Raw genomic sequence first — 21,289 nt, 5'->3', positions numbered from 1 at the left:
CTCTCTTCTTTAAATACTGAAGTCATCAAAACCCTCTTTGGAAAAGGCACAGACCACAGATGCTCCTGTTATTTGTTTTCTGTTTTTTTTGTTTGTTTGTTTTTTGTTGTTGTTGTTTTTTTCTTTACCTCTTCAGGTACGTCCTCAACCTTGGCAAAATAAACCTCAAAATCAATTGAGACTTGCCTCAATCTTCTTTCTTTTTTTGGTTTACAACCCAATGAGGAGACCAACTATGGTAATTTAAAATCTCATTCAGAGCATCACCATTGTTATATGTTTTTTGCACTCATATGGCACAAAACTGAAAAATTATTATGCATTATAAAAATGGAAATCTTATTCTGCATTATAACAATGGACCTTGCATATTTCATGGTCATGGTGCTACTTACTGAGCATGAGTCACTAGGAGCTGACTGACAAAATTACCTCAAGACTATGACAACAATATAATTTTTCATTTGATCTTGATATGAAGGATATTGTAAAACTGGCATGTGTGCATACACACATGCATATAGAGGAAACTGCTCTAAAACTGAAAATTCTCAAGGGCAGAATTAGGGCAGGTGCAATAATCTTGACATTGGTCAAGATAATCAGATATTGCTTTGAAAATCTTACTGAGATGTTCCCATTTAATAAATGAGAGACAGAAAAGAATTTGAGGAATATTCCAAAGCTAGTAACATGGTGTATTAGTCCATTTTCACACTGCTGATAAAGATATACCCCAGACTGGGTAATCTACAAAAGAAAGAGATTTAATTAGACTTACAGTTCTATATGACTGGGGAGGCCTCAGAATCATGACGGGAGGTGAAAGGCACTTCTTACATGGTGGTGGCAAGAGAAAATGAGGAAGAAGCCAAAGCAGAAACTCCTGATAAACCCATCAGATCTCATGAGACTTATTCACTATCACAAGAATAGCACAGGAAACACCAGACGCCATGATTCAATTACCTCCCCCGGGGTCCCTACCACAACACATGGGAATTATGGGAGATACAATTCAAGTTGAGATTTGGGTGGAGATACAACTAAGCCATATCATTCTGCCCCTGACCCCTCAAAATCTCATGTCCTCACATTTCAAAACTAATCATGCCTTCCCAACAGTCCTCCAAAGTCTTAACTCATTTCAGCATTAACCCTAAAGTCCACAGTCCAAAGTCTCATCTGAGAAAAGGCAAGTCCCTTCCACCTATGAGCCTGTAAAATCAAAAACAAGTTACTTCCTTCCTAGATACAATGTGGATAAAGGTATTGGGTAATACAGCCATTCCAAATGGGAGAAATTGGCAAAAACAAAGGGGTTACTGTACCCATGCAAATCTATAATCCAGTGGGGCAGTCAAATTTTAAACCTCCAGAATGATCTCCTTGGACTCCAGGTCTCACTTTCAGGTCATGCTGATGCAAGAGGTGGGTTCCCATGATCTTGGGCAGCACCACCCCTGTGGCTTTGTGGGGTACAGCCTCCCTCCTGGCTGTTTTCATGGGCTGGCATTGAGTGTCTGTGGCATGGTGCATGCAAGCTGTCGGTGGATCTACCATTCTGGGGGTCTGGAGACAGTAGTCCTCTTCTCACAGCTCCACTAGGCAGTGCCCCAGTAGGAACTCTGTTTGGGGGCTCCAACCCCACATTTCCATTCTGCACTGGCTCACCATGAGGGCCCTGCCCCTGCAGCAAACTTTTGCCTGGGCATCCAAGTGCTTCCACACATCTTCTGAAATCTAGGCGGAGGTTCCCAAACCTCAATTCTTGACTTCTGTGTGCCCACAGCTTCAATGCTACAAGGAAGTTGCCAAGGCTTTGGGGCTTTCACCCTCTGAAGCCACAGCCTGAGGTGTATGTTGACTCTTCTCAGCCATGGCTGGTGTGGCTGGGACACAGGGCACCAAGTCCTTCAACTGCACGTAGCACAGGGGCTCTGGGCCTGGCCCACAAAATTACTTTTTCCTTCTGGGCCTCCTGGCCTATGATGGGAGGGGCTACCATGAAGGTCTCTGACATGGCCTGGGGACATTTTCCTCAGGGTCTTGGGAATTAACATTTGGCTCCTCCTTATTTATGAAAATTTCTTCAGCCAGCTAGAATTTCTTTCCAGAAAATGGGTTTGTCATTTCTATCACATTGTCAGGCTGCAAATTTTCCAAACTTTTTTGCTCTGCTTCCCTTATAAAATGGAATGCCTTTAAGAGCACCCAAATCACCTCTTGAATGCTTTGCTGCTTAGAAATTTCTTCCACCAGATAATCTAAATTATCTCTCTCCAGTTCAAATTTCATAAATCCCTAGGGCAGAGACAAAATGCCACCAATCTCTTTGCTAAAACATAACAAGAGTCACCTTTTCTCCAGTTCTCAACAAGTTCTTCATCTCCTTCTGAGACCACCTCAGCCTGGACCTTATTGTCCATATCACTATCAGCATTTTGGGCAATGCCATTCAACAAGTCTCAAGGAATTTCCAAACTTTCCCACATTTTCCTGTCTTCTTCTGAGCCCTTCAAACTGTTCCAATCTCTGCCTGTTACGCAGTTCCAAAATTGCTTCCACATTTTTGGGTATCTTTTCAGTAATGCCCCACTCTACTGGTACCAATTTACTGTATTAGTCAATATTTGGCACTGCTGATAAAGACATACCCAAGACTAGGCAATTTACAAAATAAAGAGGTTTAATTGAACTTACAGTTTCATATGGCTTGGGAAGTCTCAGAATCATGGCAGGAGGTGAAAGGCACTTCTTCCATGACAGTGGTAAGGGAAAATGAGTAAGAAGCAAAAGAAGGAACCCCTGATAAACCCATCAAATCTCATGAGACTTATTCGCTATTATAAGAATATCATAGGAAACATCAGTCCCCATGACTCAATTCTCTCTCCCTGGGTCCCTCCCACAATGCATGAGAATTCTGGGAGATGCAATTCAAGCTGAGATTTGGGTGGGGACACAGCCAAACCATATCACATGGGCAAGTTTTAAGAGATTGTATTTGACTTCATTTGGCTTTGACTTCACATCAAATTTCAAAGCAAAAACTTGAGAGAAGATAGGCTTTTCCTAATAAGAGGTTAGACATGAACACCGTATATGTTAAATATAGTTTTGTGCATGATTAATGTAAATTATTCAATAAAATTATTGGGCTTCTATGACCATTATAAATTAGAGATTAGTAGAATTTTATAAAGTTTGACATAATTAAAATCACTTATTGTAATTCTATTCATGACTCACATTCTTGCATTTCTTGAATGGTGAGAGAAAATGAAAGCTGGGCTAGAATTGTAAAGTATTATTATCTTTACTTTGTCAGGCCCCAAGACCTAGAAATCCCAGAAGCTGGCATGACTGTAGAACAGGTTTTTACCACACAACCAAAATTTAATAAATTCTAGAACTAAAAATACAACTTACCAATGGAAAATACTCTTTTGGTTCAGAGACCACATTGTGGCCTTCTCTAACTAAGCTTCTAGGTAAAATCTTTTGGGCAAACATAATTGATAACAGTGTATAAGAGAGGAGTTTTACATATGACACAGCAAGCTTATTAGTAGTTGAAGTCATGTTACAAGCCTCTTTCTCATTCAGGGCTTACGTGGCCACTGTTCAATTTCATGTATTTACTTACTCTGGATTGGGGAGGATGTGTAAGGGTGTTGCAAACGAAGCTCCCCCTTGCTCCAAGGAGAAATGGAAAGAGAGATAAATATGCAATATGGAGTATTCTAGAAGGTATTGGGTGCTTGCTACTCATTATGTGTTCTTAGGGCCAGGGGCATAAGGACCACCTGGGAGCTGGTAGGAATGCAGATGCTCAGGCTCCATCCCAGAGGAAGTGAATCAGAACCTGCATCTTGACAAGCTTCCCTGGTCTTACGTAATTACGTTCAAGAAGCCTTATTCTAAATTTCATGAGAAAAATATTTTTAGCTATTCAATATTTTTACCTCAGATATTAACACCTAGTGGAAACTCAGTAGCACTTGCTTAAAGAAAGAATGAATGAATTAATTGATGGATTCTCTTCAACTTTCCCTTTAATATTGTAAGAATTAGTCAGTTTTGAAAGTTTACATTTTAACTATGTAGAGTTCAAGGTTAAGAAAATGCATCCTGAGAACTTAAAATGAGCAATATATCATGCTGGGCTTTGGGTGCTAAAATGAGACATCATTTTAAAACAATATTAAAATGTACAGAGAAGTTTATACTTGAATTAAGAATTAAGAACTATACATTTAATCCTATGACAATTATGTTAAAATTTAGACAGTGAAAAATGTGTAGTACTATAGAACAACAACAACAATAACAAAAAAGAAGGCTCCGAGTAGACAATAAATTATAAGAATAATAAACAGTTCAAGTTCAGAAGAGAAATCATTTATTGCTACATGAACAGAATGACAGTAGGAATAACTAATACTTATATGTTTAGCAGGTACTTTCAAATACAGGGGCACAGAAGCTAAGATTTATCTATTGGTGATAATATTAATAGCTTATATTACTATAATATGAGTATTTACTACACACTAAGCCCTCCTATGAAAATTTTATATTAACTCAATTGTCATCATATCCTTAGCATGGAATAAGTATTTTTTATTTTATTGACAACTTACAGATTAAAAACTGAGTAACGAGGCAGTTTATCAATGTGTCCAAGGGGAGCTGAGACTTCTCCCTGGAGTGGAGGAGAGTGGATGTGCTTGCACGGGCATGAAATGTTTGCATGTATTCATGACAGAAGAGCATGAGTAAATTTGGGGTACTAACAATTATGTAGTGTTTTTCTTAACATCATGAGTAACAAATTGGGATTCAGATTTGGGTAAATAAGATAAAAACAGGTAACAAAACAATAAGGGAAGACTGCTTCGCAACTACACTACATTTGGCTTGAATCTTGGCTTGCTCACTTAACCATCAGTGGAACCTCAAACATCTGAACCCTCTGAATCTCTTGTTTCTTCAAATATCTCATAAGGTGACTATAAGAATTAACCAAATATACTCCATAAAATAAATTATTTTATCAGAATTATATTAATAGTCACAACTTTAGGTTCAGGACAAAATCACAAAATTAGAATATTAACTTTAAGTTAATTAAGGAAATCACACAGTTAAATTCAAATTCAATGTCTTCACTGTGTCCCATGTCTGACCAAAATGACTCAAATTAACGCACTGAGCTCATTGTTGTAACTAGATCATGTCTCACTATGCCAAAGTTTTACAGTCTATTTTTTGCATAGGCCTCAATAAAGAGTATTTCAACTGGGCTCCTGCCTTTTAGTTATCTGAATATCTGATGCAATACTGGTAAAAAGCAATGCTTTTACAGAAGCCCAATTAACACTAAACATTTTCTTCACTCCACATAGCTTTCTGTGAGGCATTACATATGAAGAGATACAATAAGCGTGGGATAATTATAAGTCGTCTGTATGATGTCAAAAGGCTACTATTGTGACATTCTGAAGACAGTGTTTTCAAAGAATTTTTCTGTCAAGTCGGTGCAAGTTAAATATAGTACTCCAGTTTGGTTCCAAATAAATTACGGAGTGGGTCAGTCATAGAGATAAAATTACATTTGGCGTTCCCACTAGCATTATAGGAAGTGAAACTGCAAAGGGCAGTCTCACTCTGAATAACAGGTGTTCCAGATTCTCAATGTTGCTGTTCTCTGAATTGAACTCAAGTCATGAGTTTTGAAATGAGCCCTCAGAAGTCTCAGAGAATTATTGCAGTTGGCCCACATTTTCCTATTTTCTACTAAGGAGACAGAATCTGGCTAATTAAGAAATAATTACATTTTCTGTGATCTAATTTGAATTCTAGCTCATGTCTATATTTGGTTTTAATTTTTTCCTTGACCTTCATTTAATAAATCCTCCAACCATATTGGCTGTGAAGTGAAACGTGCATCATAGTTTGGCATTTCTTTTCATTTCTTCCTAAGATATAAATGCCTTCAACCAGGAATTATACACATACTGGAAATAATATGTCTTTTAACAATAGTATTTCTCATTTGTTCCAGCTGTTATATATTATTATATTTTAAGAAAAAAGGTTATTCAGCTATTACTGAAGATACTGACTCAATATCAATAAAAGAGAGGAAAGCAATAAGATTTTAAAAAGAAATAACTGATCTCAAACAAGTTTGTGAAAAATCTGCCATTTATTTTGGAAGTTTTTTTCATATTCCTCCACAAATTATTATTAAAACAGAAAGGAAGAACATAGTATAGAAACCATAAAGAAGTATAAAGTGTACTAAGTATCTTAATTACTAACATAAAATCAGTCCATCTAGCTCAAAAGAGATAACTGTTGATCAGAATGTTTTTCAATCAAAATATTATTAAGCAGGCAGCACATTTATTCATTTTCCTGGGAAAAGGCATTTAATATCACTGAATTTATTGTATGCATACATTTCATTTAGCTTCTTAATCTACTTTCAGAATAAAGATGACGTTTACATAGGAAGTATTGACCGTTAACTACCCCCAAATCAAGAAGGAAAAATGCCATTCTTCTAATGAAATGAAAATGGGAGGCCGAGGTGGGCGGATCACGAGGTCAGGAGATCGAGAGCATCCTGGCTAACACGGTGAAACCCTGTCTCTACTAAAAATACAAAAAACTAGCCGGGCGTGGTGGCGGCGCCTGTAGTCCCAGCTACTCGGGAGGCTGAGGCAGGAGAATGGCGGGAACCCGGGGGGCGGAGCTTGCAGTGAGCTGAGATCTGGCCACTGCACTCCAGCCTGGGCGACACAGCGAGACTCCGTCTCAAAAAAAAAAAAAAAAATGCTACTAACTAGGAATTGGAAGGAACAAAAAGAATTGTAGATTTTTTTAGCTTTCTCAATATCCCTGGGAAGCAAGTTCAAGTGTATTCTATTTTCTTCCTGTACGTATTAGCAAAATCTCAGAAAATTATCTTTAATTCATCCAAGAGAACAGATTTTCATGTTACAAAGTATTGCATATTATAACATGCATATGGCTATTGATACAGTAGCAGTAATTATTTTGGTCCGTTTAACAGATCATTTGGAGTTATTATTAGAATATTTTATTCTCTATCTCCTTTTTTGTTGTTGTTCTGAAAAGACTACGATTAGGCTGCTTCACTGCTTCTTTTTTTCCCTTTTTTCCTTAATATGTTTTAACTTTTGAGAAAGAAAAAATATTCTCTAGTCATACCCTTTTAATCACCAAGGTTTTTGGAAGGCAGCGAAATTACTTGTAAAGAAAGATGTCTTCCTATTCTCAATCTTAGCAAAGTGAAAAAAAAAAAAAAAAAAAAAAGCACGGAGGTCTTTGTCATGCTTAAACTACCTAATATACTCTGTTGACAATTATCAGTAAAAAATGTTTCAACCCAGATACTATAGATCTGGTTGTGCCACTTTTGTATTCCTGTCTGGAGGTCTACGGAAACATTTCTTATCATGCAGGAGGTTAACACAATGAAATAAAATTGTACTCCTGATCCCAAATATTCACACCCCTTCTTGCCTTTGGGTAAACTTCCTCTACCCACTGTCAGGCTTGGCCACATAAATTGCTTTGACCAATGAAATGTGAGTGAATAATACATGTTATTACACACTTCCAAAGATAATCTTTAGAAATAACTTCATAGTTTAGAATCAGCCTCTTTAGCTTCTACCCTCTTCTATGAAAACAAGTTGAAGCAAATAGAAGCTGTTGCTCCAGCATGGGTTTTTGATGGATAAGACATGGGGAGCTGAGTGCAGTCAGCCAGAAATAATGTATAAGAAGAGCAAGAAATAAATGTTTGTTCTTATTAGCTGTTAAGATATTGGAGGTTTTTATTACCACAACAGAAACCATAGAATATCATTGGTACTCAACGCTGGACTTTTGCTACTGAATAAACAAAACAAACAAACTGGTGTTGGGCTGTGGACTATATTCAGAGCCTAAAAGAAAAATGGCAACCATTGTCATGCAGTGCAGTATAACTCCTGACTATAGTTTGAAACACAAAAAATAACTTAATGCACTTTCAATTTGGGGGAAAAAATGGAGACAGAATGTTACTAGCATTGATTGGATGCTTTCTGCATTTGATGAACTGAGAAAAGAATCACCTTATTTACAATAGGTGTGTAAGAGAAAATAACAAGTCTCGACATTCTGAGAGTAGTATAATGTAAAAATAGAGACTATTTCTCATCTAGCATCACAAAAAAATATTTTAAAAAGAAATGCTTTGGGCTATTAAAGGTGATTAAGACTCATCCTAAATATGACGTAGGCTCAGGAGAAAGGTATTTTGCCAAAAACTGTGATTGTTTTAAGGTGGCCCCAAGTGAAAGTCAGTTGCATAAAGTAGTTCCGAAAAGAAAGACCAAGGACCCAGTCCCATAGAAGTCAAAAGTTAGGAACTGGATACATTCAAAGTACATTTAATTATGCCTTGAGAGTGAGGCAATTCTCAAAAATAATAATTATGGCTATTGGCACACAGACTTTGAAGGAATCAAAATGTTTTTTTTTTTTTTTTTTAGTTTTTTAAAGAGATTCGCATTGTGAAATATACCATTAACCTTGGTGAAAACGAACTGACTAGTAAAATTGTAAAATGATCTTTGGGCACCCCAGTTTATAAGAAAGAAAGCGGACTGGTAAAGATGCTTATTTTTTCCAATGAAGGTCTATTTTCCAATGACTGGATCAGCTGTGGTCAAGACAGAAAATGAAAAATAAGTCATTTTCAGAGTAGATCCAGTAGCTATAAAAAATAATGAACTAGAGAAGAATTCTCAGAGTGAAAATATGGCCTAATGAAAGAACATGTGCCATTGTCAGGATTAAAAGTTCTTATAGTATTTATCCAGTGGCTTTGCCATTCTCCCGCTTGTGAATGGATGGATTTATTACCATTGTTCTGTCTTTGTGCCCTCATTGTATGTTGGTTGCATTTATTGGTAGTATGGATCCAGGTAACTTGTCTTCTTAATTACTTGGGAAGCTGTGTCCACATCTGAAGTAGACATCCTGGAGTATTTGTGCGTGTGTGTGTGTGTGTGCAGGAAGGAAGTGAATACATGCTTAATAAGAGTATAAATTTTGTTCACTCTTCCCACTCACCTAATTTTCCTGCTTAATCAATTTTCTTTATTCTCGCTTAGCTTTGGCCAATATAAGTGAGCAGATCGGATATATGTCCAATCAAGTAGCTTAAATACAGAGTTGGTTCATCCTCTTGAATTTTTACCCTCTGCAGAGGGACTAGCATGTCCAGTACAGAGGTTGGTATGTTAAACTGGGCTCAGGAATGAGAAAGCATATTAAATAGAGTTATACTTGGCCCATAACCATCATGTACCATGAGCAATAAATAAATGTTTATTGTTGTAATCCACTGCAATTTTGGAATTGTTACTGCAGCAAGTATTGATTAATGCATTCTGTAACCAGCAATTAAGAATGGTATTTATTTAACAATAGAAAAGCTATTAATTTAAAACTTGAGAGTTAAGTTTTATTTTTTAATTTAATTTTATTTTTAACTGACAATATTTGTACATATTTATGGGGTACATAGTGATGTTTTGATACATATCATGTATAGTGATCAGATCAGGGTAATTAGTACATCCATCATCTCAGACAGTTATTTCTTTGTCTTGGGAACATTAAACATTCCCCTCTAGCTAATTGAAACTACATATTTTTAAAAAATAATGCCATAGGTCTATCATATAATTTAAAATTAAATATGTAAAATATTCAGAAAAATTAACAATTCCCACACAGAGTCAGGGATACTAATTATAAACATTTTCTCAAAGAGTTGTCCAAGTTCCATCTGTGCCATGAAGATTTTGGCTAAATACAAACTCAGTTTTGTTTATTATGTTATTTTCATTTATAAAATTCTAATTCTAAATTAGGTCTGTTTGAAAGATGGATACCATATTTAAGAGAAACGGTTCACATTACATGTTCTCAATATTTTTTTGTTGTCCTCAATATTTTAATTTACCATATGTTATTAAAACCTAAATCAGTTTTAGAGAAATTATAGAACAAAATATGTGTTCATATGAAAGAGCCCTTTCCAAATATACAACTTTTTTGGAATATTGTGTTTCTTCCTTTAACTGAGTTGCCTACTGATGATGGTGACCCATCCAAGATAAGGCAAAAACCCACCTGAGAGTACGTGTCCAGTAGCTCATGTTTCAGTGAAAGTCTTTCTTCAATAATATGACCTTATTTAAAGGAACCAGTACCTACTGGGACAACTTACTACTTCGATTTTGGTTTTCTTGTATACATACTACATTAGAAATCTTTTCTATTTTTCACCACTCTTATGTATAAACTTTTGCATACTCACATATATTTAATTAATTGTAATTTTCAATTTTCTAATTTCTGTTGTTGATATACACATAATTAATGAAAAAATAACATATGTTAGTTTTTTAAATTCCATATGTGTAACAGTTTCAATATTAAAATTAACATTTGATTTTAATAAAAGACTTTAAAATAGTGAATTGTATGCATATAGGTTTCTGGGTTTAGTCAGGATGAGATGTTAAACAATTTATATCATGTGCAAAGATGTCTTGAAATTTCCAGACTAAGATCCAGAAAACAAAGATTTTAACTGAAATCTTTGTAAGCTTTGTGAGAGCTTTGTAATCTTGTAAGCTCTCGTCTCCTGTATCAGCACATTTGAAGGGTTAGCTTAATAGGCATTGTGTAATGTGGTGCCTTAAGGAATCTTAGTCATCAGATGTAGCTGTGAGATGTATATAAAAGGATTTTTCCTTAGAAACTATGTAATAATAATCATTGTAGGGGAGGAAAAAAATATCTTCCTTTCACCCTTCTAAGTTCTTTGGAATAACTATGTATTAAATTGGTATAAATTAAAAGAAAAAAAACATATTTACTCCATATGTATGCAGGAGAGTCTCACAAAATATGAGACCCACAGGAGGACCAGATGAAGGAAGCTTATATAGCATCCTGGGCTACAGAACTAAATAGGGGATTGGGACTTCTGGAGGGTGATGGTGACACAAGTTATGGGAGGGTGAGGGGAGAACATGCATGGTGAATAAAGTTTGTCTTGTTATGTAGATAAAAGTCTCTCACATAAGAAAAGTTGTCTCTGAGCAGCTCTCAAAAAATAGGTCTGTCTGGAGGTGGTGTCCACCTTCAGTCTCCTCTCCTATGATCTGAGTTAATCTTTGCTGGTTGGTAAGGTTCCTGGGGAGAAGATTCAGGACGTTTGACTTTCTTTTTTAGGATCCCTCTGTTAGAAACAAGAGCTCAGAGTCGCAAGGAAAATGAGCACTCAGATGAAGGATTTCTCAGCAAGGCAAAATTACTTCTGCAACAGGGTGCTGCTCACACTTCTGCCCACTGTGAGAGCACACCAAACAAAGGAGGGAAAGGTTTTTTATCCCTAATGTGGTTAATACCTGCTTCTGTGTCCTGTCCCCACTGGCTGGAGTCAGACTGCACAATCTAAACTGACCCAATTGGCTACTGTTTAAAATTGAATATGGCTAATTAGATGGGAAGGGAGAGGCTGTCCATTATGGTATAAGGCATGTTTGGGCATGTCAGCATGTGGCAAAGGCAGGAAGGGTAGTTTCGGCGGGAAGAGCTGTTTCAGTGGGAGGGTCAGTTCACAGAGTGGGTAGCCAGGAGTAAAGAGGACTCTTTTCAAATAAGGAAGAGGTTTGAGTTACAGATTGGGACTGGCAGGAGAAGTTGTTTACAGAGCAGGTAGCTTAGGAGAAGGGACACGGAAGTTGATCTCGAGAACAAAGAACAAGGAAGTCAGAAATTACACCTTTGAAGAGGAACTTACTGTATCTGACAACTCCCCCCTTTTGATTTTTATAATTCTTCCTCTTCAAACCTTTTCAGCATGTCTTGACTCTGTTGTTCTGCTTGGTTTTCTAAAAGTAGGAGCTTATGTGCATAAGGCCAGGGGGATTGAAAAAGGTTTTAGTGAGAGCTGTTTCAATAGCCTTCGTACTAGGCTTCGGGATGAAACAACATCATATAAGGATAAGCACACCTATTACAATGATAAGTAAGGATTGAGGACATAAGTTCTTTCCATTTGCTGAACCATTTTTCCATTAAATTAGTGAAGGGATTGTTTATTCCTGAAGTTTTAGCTAGTTCATTGGATAAAGCAGTAAGACCTTGCAATGCTTTTGTTATGGTTCCGTCAGAAGCAGTATTATTAGGTAAAAAAGTACAACACTGAGTTCCAATCATGACACAAACTCCATCTTTCTCTGCTAGTATCATGTCTAATGCTATTCTATTTTCTCAAGTCATTTGACTGGTGGGTCCTAATTGTTTAGTTATCCCTTTATAGAATCTCTAGTATAGTTAACAAATCATTGTTAATTTCAATGGATGTAATTTATCCAATCTACATTTTTATTTACAGTTAACCACCAGAATAGTATGAACTCAAATCCTGCAACTATCTGATTTTGGGCCTTAAATTCATCTGGCACTCCTCTCGGGACTCCAGTGGCATCTATGTAAACATGAGGGTCAAAGGACCCATGAGAGGCATCTCTTGTTTCATGATGCTTTCTCTTTAACCTTTTTGGTTGATGAAATGCTAGGGTGAAAGAAATGGCCAATTGGATGAGAGCGTAAGTGCCACTCCAGTTACTTGGCAGTGTGTCCACTAATGGTCCGCCACAATACCACCATACATCTGCCTGGGAGTGGATCAGGGCAGACTGATTGGTCAGCTCTCAGAATGGCTTAAGTTCACTGCATCCCTTTAGATCTCCAAGAAATGGTAAGTTTTCCCTTTGTTCTGAAAGACACGGGTAAAATTGGCATCAGGAGACAGAAGCTGGATGGCCCTCGGGGGCTGACCCGCAGGGTGCTGGTCTTCAGGGAATAGCGGAGAGAGAGCTCGGCATAATTCATTACCCCAGGCTGTGGGTGAGACCTATCATACAGTTCATGCCTGGTTGGCTGGAGGACCATCCGAGTGGAAAGGGGACAATCTGGGCCTCTGGCCTGCTGTGGAGACAAGCGTAACACTCACTTTTCTTTAGAGTGCAGATGGAATATTTAATCCATTCCAGCCAGGTACTTGCATCTTTGTACCCCATCTCTAAAGCTATAGTCTGCCTTAAATCTTTTACCTCCACAACCATTACCTTAGTTGGGTCGTTCTGGAGATGAGAGGAGAACAACAGGCCTCCCATTGTTTGGGGAGAGTGTTGGGTCCCATATGTTTCCCCTGACTCTGGGTCTGGATTTCTTTATTGTTTTTAACCGATAGTCTAGCCAACCTCAAAGAGAAGATTCCTATGGTGTCCTGCCCTGTATCATGTGCTCTGAACCCATACCATTCAAATATGGAGGATTCTTGGGCCATTGTTCGGGGACTATCTATAATTAGCAATAAGGGATTACACTGCAATGACTTACAGTTTGATGGGATGGGACCATGAGTAAGTTGGAGTTTCTGTTTCAGTCCTTGCAACTTATTTGAAGAAGGGGGCCTGGTTGTCCACTCTCCATGTTGGGTGGTCCACCAAACATCTGTCCAGTCACCACAGGGACTTTTTAAGGCTCCATACTTTTACTTAGTTGACTCACTGTGGATGGACATAGATATTTATCTACATTTGATAACTGCGTTTGAGATCATTCACCTTCACATCAGATGACTGAACAAGCACTGAACTGAAGAGTTAAGGGATGGTTACTTTAAGTCACATTGATGACGAGGTGACCTTCTATTGAAAAGAAAGAGAAAATAAACAAGTGATTATTAAGCCCTTTTGAGAGTTAATTTGGTGGGGATGGGCCCTGGGGTGACGGCCTATTTTTCTCTGGCTGGAGAAGCCACTCCTTTCACCCGCATGTGTTGTGTCTGTCCCCTTTTGGCCATGCAGACCATGGTTTTGCAGTTAGAAGCACTAGATAGGGTACTTCCCGAGCTGGTTCAAGTTTTCCTTCTTTCCTGCTTTTGATGAGAATGTGATCCCCAGGCTGACGCTGATGTGCTGGAAACTCCAAGGGTGGTGTCTGTTCTAAAAGGCCTTTAGTTCTGAGGGAAGAGAAACTGGAAGACAGACCAAGTATACAGCTCCTGAGAAATTGTTCTTTAGTTTCAATCATAAGAATGTCAGCAGTGGAGTGTAAATACGGAAACCCATATAGCATTTCATAAGAAGATAAGCCAATATAATTCCGAGGGGCAGTTCAGACCCTCAATAAGACAGTAGGAAGGCATTAGGTTCATGATAGTCAAGTCTCTAAAACTAATTTGCTTAGGTGGTGTTTTAGGGTTTGGTTCATTCTTTCTATTCTTCCTGATGAAGGTGGGTGCCAGAGGGCATGGTATCCTACCTTACTTCTAATACTTGGGCTAGCTTTTTAATGACAGGTTCAGTGAAGTGGGTTCCATTATCTGAATCATTATTTTCTATTAATCCAAATCTAGGTATAATATTTTCGATGAATGCCTTAACTACATTACTGGCGACTGCATTTGAAAAGAGAATAGCTTCTACCCAGTGAGTAAGGTGATCCACTATTACCAGTAGATACTTTAGGCGACCTATTGGGGGCATTTCGGTGTAATCTATTTGGATGTTCTGGAATGGCTTTAATCCTGGGTTTCTTCCTCTGAGGGGTGACTTTCTTAGGGTTTGCTTATTAGTTTTTTGGATGTTAAACAACTATCTGTCACTTGCTCTGCTATAGTATAAATTCCTATAGATCCATAGACTTTAAGAATTGCATCACACATAGCTTGAGGTTCCCAATAGGTTCCTTGATGCAGCTGAGATAAAACCGCCCTCATGAGATATTTGGATAGCATTTCTCTTCGATCTGGTAACACCGATTTCCCTTCTGAGTTTTCCTTGACTCCTCTTCTTATTAATTTCTCCTTTTCAGCAGGCGAGAAGATGGGAATGGCAGTTGGAGGAGAAAGGCAATAGTGAGTTGAAAAACAGGCATTTCAGAGAAAATGGTGGCTGGTTTGGCTATTTGGTCTGTGAGGTTATTCCCTCAGCTTTTGAAAGAAGTATTTTTCTGGTGTCCTGGAACATAGACAATAGTTATTTCTTCTGGCAACTGAAGGTTATCTAATACCTGGGTGATTAATTCTTTGTGGACAAAGTCTTGGTTTTTGCTATTAATGAGACCTCGTTCAGTCCAAATTTTCCCGAAGGTATGGGCTACCCTGATGGTATACTTATAATCAGTATTTATAGTCTCTTCTTGGTTTTGTAAATGTTTTAAAGCCTGATTTAATGCAAACAATTCACATGTTTGGGCCGACCAATTATTGGGCAATCTTCCTGACTCTACTTCTGCAAGAGCTTCCCCATAGACCACTGAATACCCACGATGCCTTTTTCCCCCAATTATCCGGGAGGAGCCACCTATGAACAGATGACCTGTTTTGAAAAGGCTCTTTCTTAAATCAGGCCTGACTTTTGTGTGATAATCAGTTAAATCTAAACATTTATGCTCAGGTCCTTTTAGATTTGGGTTCCCTGTCAGGAAATCTGCTGGGCTAAGTGAATTATCAGTGGTTAATGTTAAGTCATCTCTTTCTAATAAGATAGCTTCATACTTTAAAATCCTTGATTCGGCTTGAGCCATCTTCCTGCCTTTTGATTTAAGATTGTCCTAACCTGATGGGGTGTGCTCACCACCAAGTTCCCCCCAAAGATTAACTTCCTGCTTTCTTCAGTTAACAAGGTGGTAGCCACGACAGATTGAATATATTCAAGCCACCCACAGGTTACGGGGTCTAAAACTTTTGATATAAAGGCCACAGTTTGTCTGTGGCCCCCATACTCTTGAGAAGCACCCATAAGGTGAAGTGGTTTTTCTAGGGAAGGCAGGGCTAAGACAGGAGCAGTGATGAGTAGGTGTTTTAACTCTTCACCCTGGTGGGTTTCATCAGAAGCCTATAGGCGAGGGTCAGGCTTTTCCTGGGTGACCTTCAGGTATAAGGGTTTTGTCTTTGGGGCATAGGAATGAATCCATAGTTGGCAATATCCAACTAATCCCCCAAATTTTCTGAGCTCTTGCTTGGTTTTAGGCAAAGGGAAAGACATGATTTCTTTGATCCATTCGAGCCCTATCTTTGCTTGTCTTTACTTATTAAGTGTCCTAAATATTCAACCTCGGGTTCCACAAATTGGAGCTTTCCTTTTGAAACTCATAATCCCTTCTCTTGTAAATAGTTAAGAAGGTGTGTGGAGAAAGCAGCCATCTGTTCTATAGCCTCACCAGATATAAGCAGGTCTTCCATGTATTGGAGCAAGCATATGTGTTTCAGGGTACACATTTGTTCTAGAACTTGTTCTAGGATTTGACCACAGAGGTTAGGTGAATCTGCAAACACTTGGGGGCAAGACTGCCCATTGGTATTGTTGCTTTCGTCGAGAATGAGGATCTTCCCATTCAAAAGAAAATATGTCCCTGCTGTCCTCAGCCAAGGGGCATGCCCAGAAGGCATCTTTTAAGTCTTTCACTGTAAATCATTGATGGTCATATGGTATTTTGCTAAGGATAGTGTAAGGGTTGGGAACAAGAGGGTGGGTAGTCTGGACTATTTTGGGTTAATAGCTCTGAGGTCGTGCACTAGTTGCTATGACCTATCTGATTTCTTTACAGGCAATATTGGAGTGTTATAAGGAGACATACAGGGTTCAAGAAGCTTATCTTGAATGAGATCTTTGACTACAGGTTTTAGCCTATTCTGCCCTGTAGAGGAATGGGATATTGCTTTCTTCTATTTCCCTTGGGGTTTTTAACTTTATAAGTACTGGAGCGACTTGAAGTCTTCCTCAATTTCCTTCTTTTGCCCATACATCAGGACGAATATATTTTTCATCTGCAGTGGTAACTAGATTTAATGAGGTAAGAAATCCATTTGGACCGACATGTAAGCCTATATCTAGTTTTAGCATTAAATCTCTTCCTAATAGGTTAGTTCCTGCCTCAGGGATTCACAGAAATTGAACGTGGATTGATCAATTTTTGTATTTAACCTCTGTGTCTTCTAACAATCTTCCTTTAAACCCTTCTCCCTTTACCCCCAAGACAAAAAGTTCTTCTGAGGAGCAAGGGACATTAGGTAAAGAGAAACAGAGGAGTGAGCTGCTCCTAAATCTATTTAAAAGGTTATAACTTCATGTTTGGGTCCGATCTCTAAATGTATCAAGGGCTCTTGGTGGAATTCAAGATAAAAAGAGCAGAGCTCCTGACCTCCCTATTCTCCTTCAAAAGCCATAAGTGGAATGACTTCTTTATCCTTCTCTCATTTGAGACATTCTGTCTTAAAATGACCTACTCCTTCAAATTTGAAGCATTTATTTTGTGCTCCCTCCCTACCTGTTCTGTGGTTGTTCCCTGGTCTCATCTCTCTATGTCCTTTATATGGTCTAGCATGTGAGGAGTTTTGCCCCCCGTAGGCCTTGTTTAGGGGTGTGTGGGTCCCTAAGTAACAGAGAGTAGTATCAGTGGACCTTGTCTTTTGGAACCACCTGTTAGCAGGTGGATAACATCATTTTTGCTTTTTGTTTCTGCTTTTTTCATCTCTTCTCACATATACTTTTTGAGCTTCTCTTAAAAGCTCTTTGAAGTCCAGTCTTTCCAATTGTCTACCTTTTGTAATTTCTTAACAATATCTGGCCAACTGTTTGTAACAAAATGTAACTTCAGCATTCCCTGCTGAAGAGGGTCTTCTAAATCTAGGCCTACATATTTTCTCATTTGCTCTTTCAGCCTATCTAGGAATTCCATAGGTCCTTCATCCTTTCTTTGTTGTATATCGAACACTCAATTTCCCTGAGATCTCTCATATTCTATCAGTGATCTGCATTGTTATTGTCCCATTGAGGGTCTTGGGCTGGGAATTTTTGGTCTGCTGCAGGAACGTATTGGCCAGCAGGATGTTCACGTTCCCAGACTATCATAGCAGCCCTATGGATCACGCTTCTTTCTTCCCCTGAAAAGAGGATGCCCAGGATAGACATTAACTTGGCCCAAGTATACAGCTGTGATCCTAAGAATTGATCAATTTGATCTGCTACCCCACAAGTGTCATCTAACAATGGCTTGAGTTCCTTTTTTAAATTTTAAACTTCTGAGATAGTTAAGGGAGCATTTACGAAGCTGATGCCTCCTCCTCCAAGGGACACTTCCCTTAATGGGAAGAGAGTTGGGGCTGATTTCTTAGAGGTGGAGGGGAAAGGGAAGTTCCGAATATCCTTTTTACACTGTTCTATCTCACACTGGAGCCTTCCTGGAGAAGATATAGACACAGGTGTGTGGTTAGGGAAGGCAGGGGGCATTGGGGCAGGCATTGACTTGGGGTTATATGGAGGAGGAATTGAGTGAGGAGGGTCCTGTGTTTCCACTTGGGGTGGGGAATTTGGTGGAGGTAGGTGGTCTAGTGGGTCCATACATTGGTGGGTTGTTTGGGGGTAGAGGTCTTACTTTCCTCAGAGGAGCTAGCTTCTGGCTTACTTCCTTTAGCTTTTAGGGGGTAAAGAAGGACACATCCCTGCCACCAACACAGGGCATAATCTATTTCCTCCTGGGAGATGGGACTCTTGTCATTGACATACTCTATTAGAAGTTGACAAATCCAATCCTCATTTGACCCAAACGTTGGCCAGAAAACTGAGCATTTGAGGATGGGCTCTTTGGGCCAAATGAAACAACAATATTTTATCATTTGTTGTTTTTTCTTATGTTTAGTCCTTTCATTATCCCTCCAATATTTTAACATGAGACCTAAGGGAATATCAGAGGGAATGTTACTATTATCACTAGTTTTATCCCTTTTATTTCCTGTCTTAGTTGGGGTGCTTCCCACTCTGGAGGTTTGGTATGAGGCTCAATCCCTCATGTTAGAGATTTCTTGCCTTCCCTTCTCTAGAGATTTAGCCCCCGCCCCCCACACTGGAGTTCTCTTGCACTCCTTTCCTTTCACTTCATCCTTCTCTGGGCACTTCCCTCACAGGAATTCAGGTCCCTCTTACCATTGGCATGTTGGTATAAGCCCCACAGCAGGAATCTGCCATAAGCCATATGAGGTGACCACAGAACTGCAGAGCCAGACTCTGCACTTGCTTCATGTGTAATTGTGCATCTCATTCATGCACATTCAACCTTCAAGATGTCCCGACCACTAAGGAAATACTTTGTCACCCTGGCAACTTTCCTTACATTGGTCTGTGCACAGAGTTACCTGGTCACTGCAGTATGTGAGGATCCTTTTCACCCACGTTGCTGAGAGTCTGGGTTTATTCATCATGCTGGGGGAGGTCTCAATCCCTCATCCCTGAGACCACCACAGCAAGGCAGTGGGACACATCTCCTCACGAGAGATGGTTGGGAACCTCTCCCCAGAGGAGAAAGGCAATCCTGGACAAGTCCCTACATTGTTAGAAACAAGAGCTCAGAGTTGCAAGGAAAACAAGCACTCAGATGAAGGATTTCTCAGCAAGGCAAATTTACTTCTGCAGAAGGGTGCTGTTTGCACTTCTGGACACTGTGAGAGCACACCGAACAAAGGAGGGAAGGAGTTTTTATCCCTAATGTGGTTAATCCCTGCTTCTGTGTTCTGTCCCCATTGGCTGGAGTCGGACTGCACGACCTAAACTGACCAAATTGGCTACTGTTTAAAACTGAATATGGTTAATTAAGTGAGAAGAGAGAGGCTGTCTGTTATGGTACAAAGCATGTTTGGGCATGTCAGGGCGTGGCAAAGGTGGGAAGCGTAGTTTCGGCAGGCAGAGCTGTTTTGGCGGGAGGGTCAGTTTACAGAGTGGGTAACCAGGAGTAAAGAGGACTCTTTTCAATTAAGGAAGAGATGTGAGTTACAGATTGGGACTGACGGGAGAAGTTGTCTACAGAGCAGGTAGCTTAGGAGAAGGGACAGAAAGTTGATCTTGAGAACAAAGAACAAGGAAGTCAGAAATTACACCTTTGAAGAGGAACTCAATGTATCTGACACCTCCTTAGGCAGATGTGGGGACTGAGAGAAAGCCTCTGCCTGCATCCACTGCTCCCCAAGTGTCATCCTCAGTTCAAAGTAATCAGCAAACCAAAGTGTCATAGTTTGAGGTGGCATTTCCTGAACTCCTTCATCATAAATAAAATACTTACAGAGTAAGCACTCTATAACTGACTCTGTGCAATGAAGTGTATATATGTCTCATTTACTCCTCAAAACAATCTTATAATATAGCCACTATTATCACACCAATTTACAAATAGGGAAAATGAGATTTTAATTTAAAATTACCCAAAGTCCCTTTGCAAAGACCCAGACAATAACTCTACGAGTCAAAGGTAAGGTTATAGTGGTATCTTCAGCATAGTACTTTTGATTCAAATGTTCAAAAATAAAATCCCAAGAAATAATCAGATGTTTAGTCTAAAGTCACACCTGGTGTGAACATATGATATAATCAGCTGTAGGTTTTTCTCCTCCACTGTTGACTGTGGTTCTGGTTCAGTCTTATAGGGACCTCTTGAACACACTGACTTTTCTTCTATGTGAAAACTTGTTTATTTGTAGGCAGTTTTCAAGTCCTCCCTCTTGTTGGGACTAGTCATCCCCATTATTTTCATAGAATGTGGTTTCTTACTCTTTCACTCTTTAGGAAGTCTGCTTCTGATGTGCGTTTGTTTGCTAATGTCTTTAAAATGAGGCAATAAGAGAGTTAAAGGTAGAAAACATTAAAGGCATAAAGATCAATTAAAGAACACAAGATGTTGGGATGAGGTGGATGTCAATAAAAAAAAAAAGAATAAAAATAAGGGCTTAATAGAAGAAGAAAGGAGATTACTAACAAAAAATACACTTCAAATTTTGGCTTAGTGCTGGTCCAGTCAATGATACCTACAATTAATTCTATGTTTCCATTTGTTGATCCCTGAGTCATGGTCAGAATGTAATTATCTGGTTTGATCTGAAGATAGCAGAGGCTCTTTAAAAGGAAGTTCAAATGAGCTTTATTCTTCTCAGTCTTTTTTTTTTTTTTTTTTTTTTTTTTTTTTTTTTTTTTTTTTGAGACGGAGTCTCGCTCTGTCGCCCAGGCTGGAGTGCAGTGGCCAGATCTCAGCTCACTGCAAGCTCCGCCTCCCGGGTTCCCGCCATTCTCCTGCCTCAGCCTCCCGAGCAGCTGGGACCACAGGCGCCGCCACCTCGCCC

The 21,289-nt window shown here is 39.0% G+C and overlaps 1 pseudogene; it reads left to right on the top strand.

Annotated features, from left to right (window-relative positions):
• Positions 1-21,289, top strand: part of LOC126949041 (MICOS complex subunit MIC26-like) — a 36,066-nt pseudogene that overhangs the window by 5,247 nt on the left and 9,530 nt on the right.

This window comes from Macaca thibetana, chromosome 2 (assembly GCF_024542745.1).
Source record: "Macaca thibetana thibetana isolate TM-01 chromosome 2, ASM2454274v1, whole genome shotgun sequence".
Classification (NCBI taxonomy): domain Eukaryota; kingdom Metazoa; phylum Chordata; class Mammalia; order Primates; family Cercopithecidae; genus Macaca; species Macaca thibetana.
The sequence above is the reverse complement of the archived record's forward strand: the minus strand, read 5'-3'. Positions and strand labels throughout refer to the sequence as shown.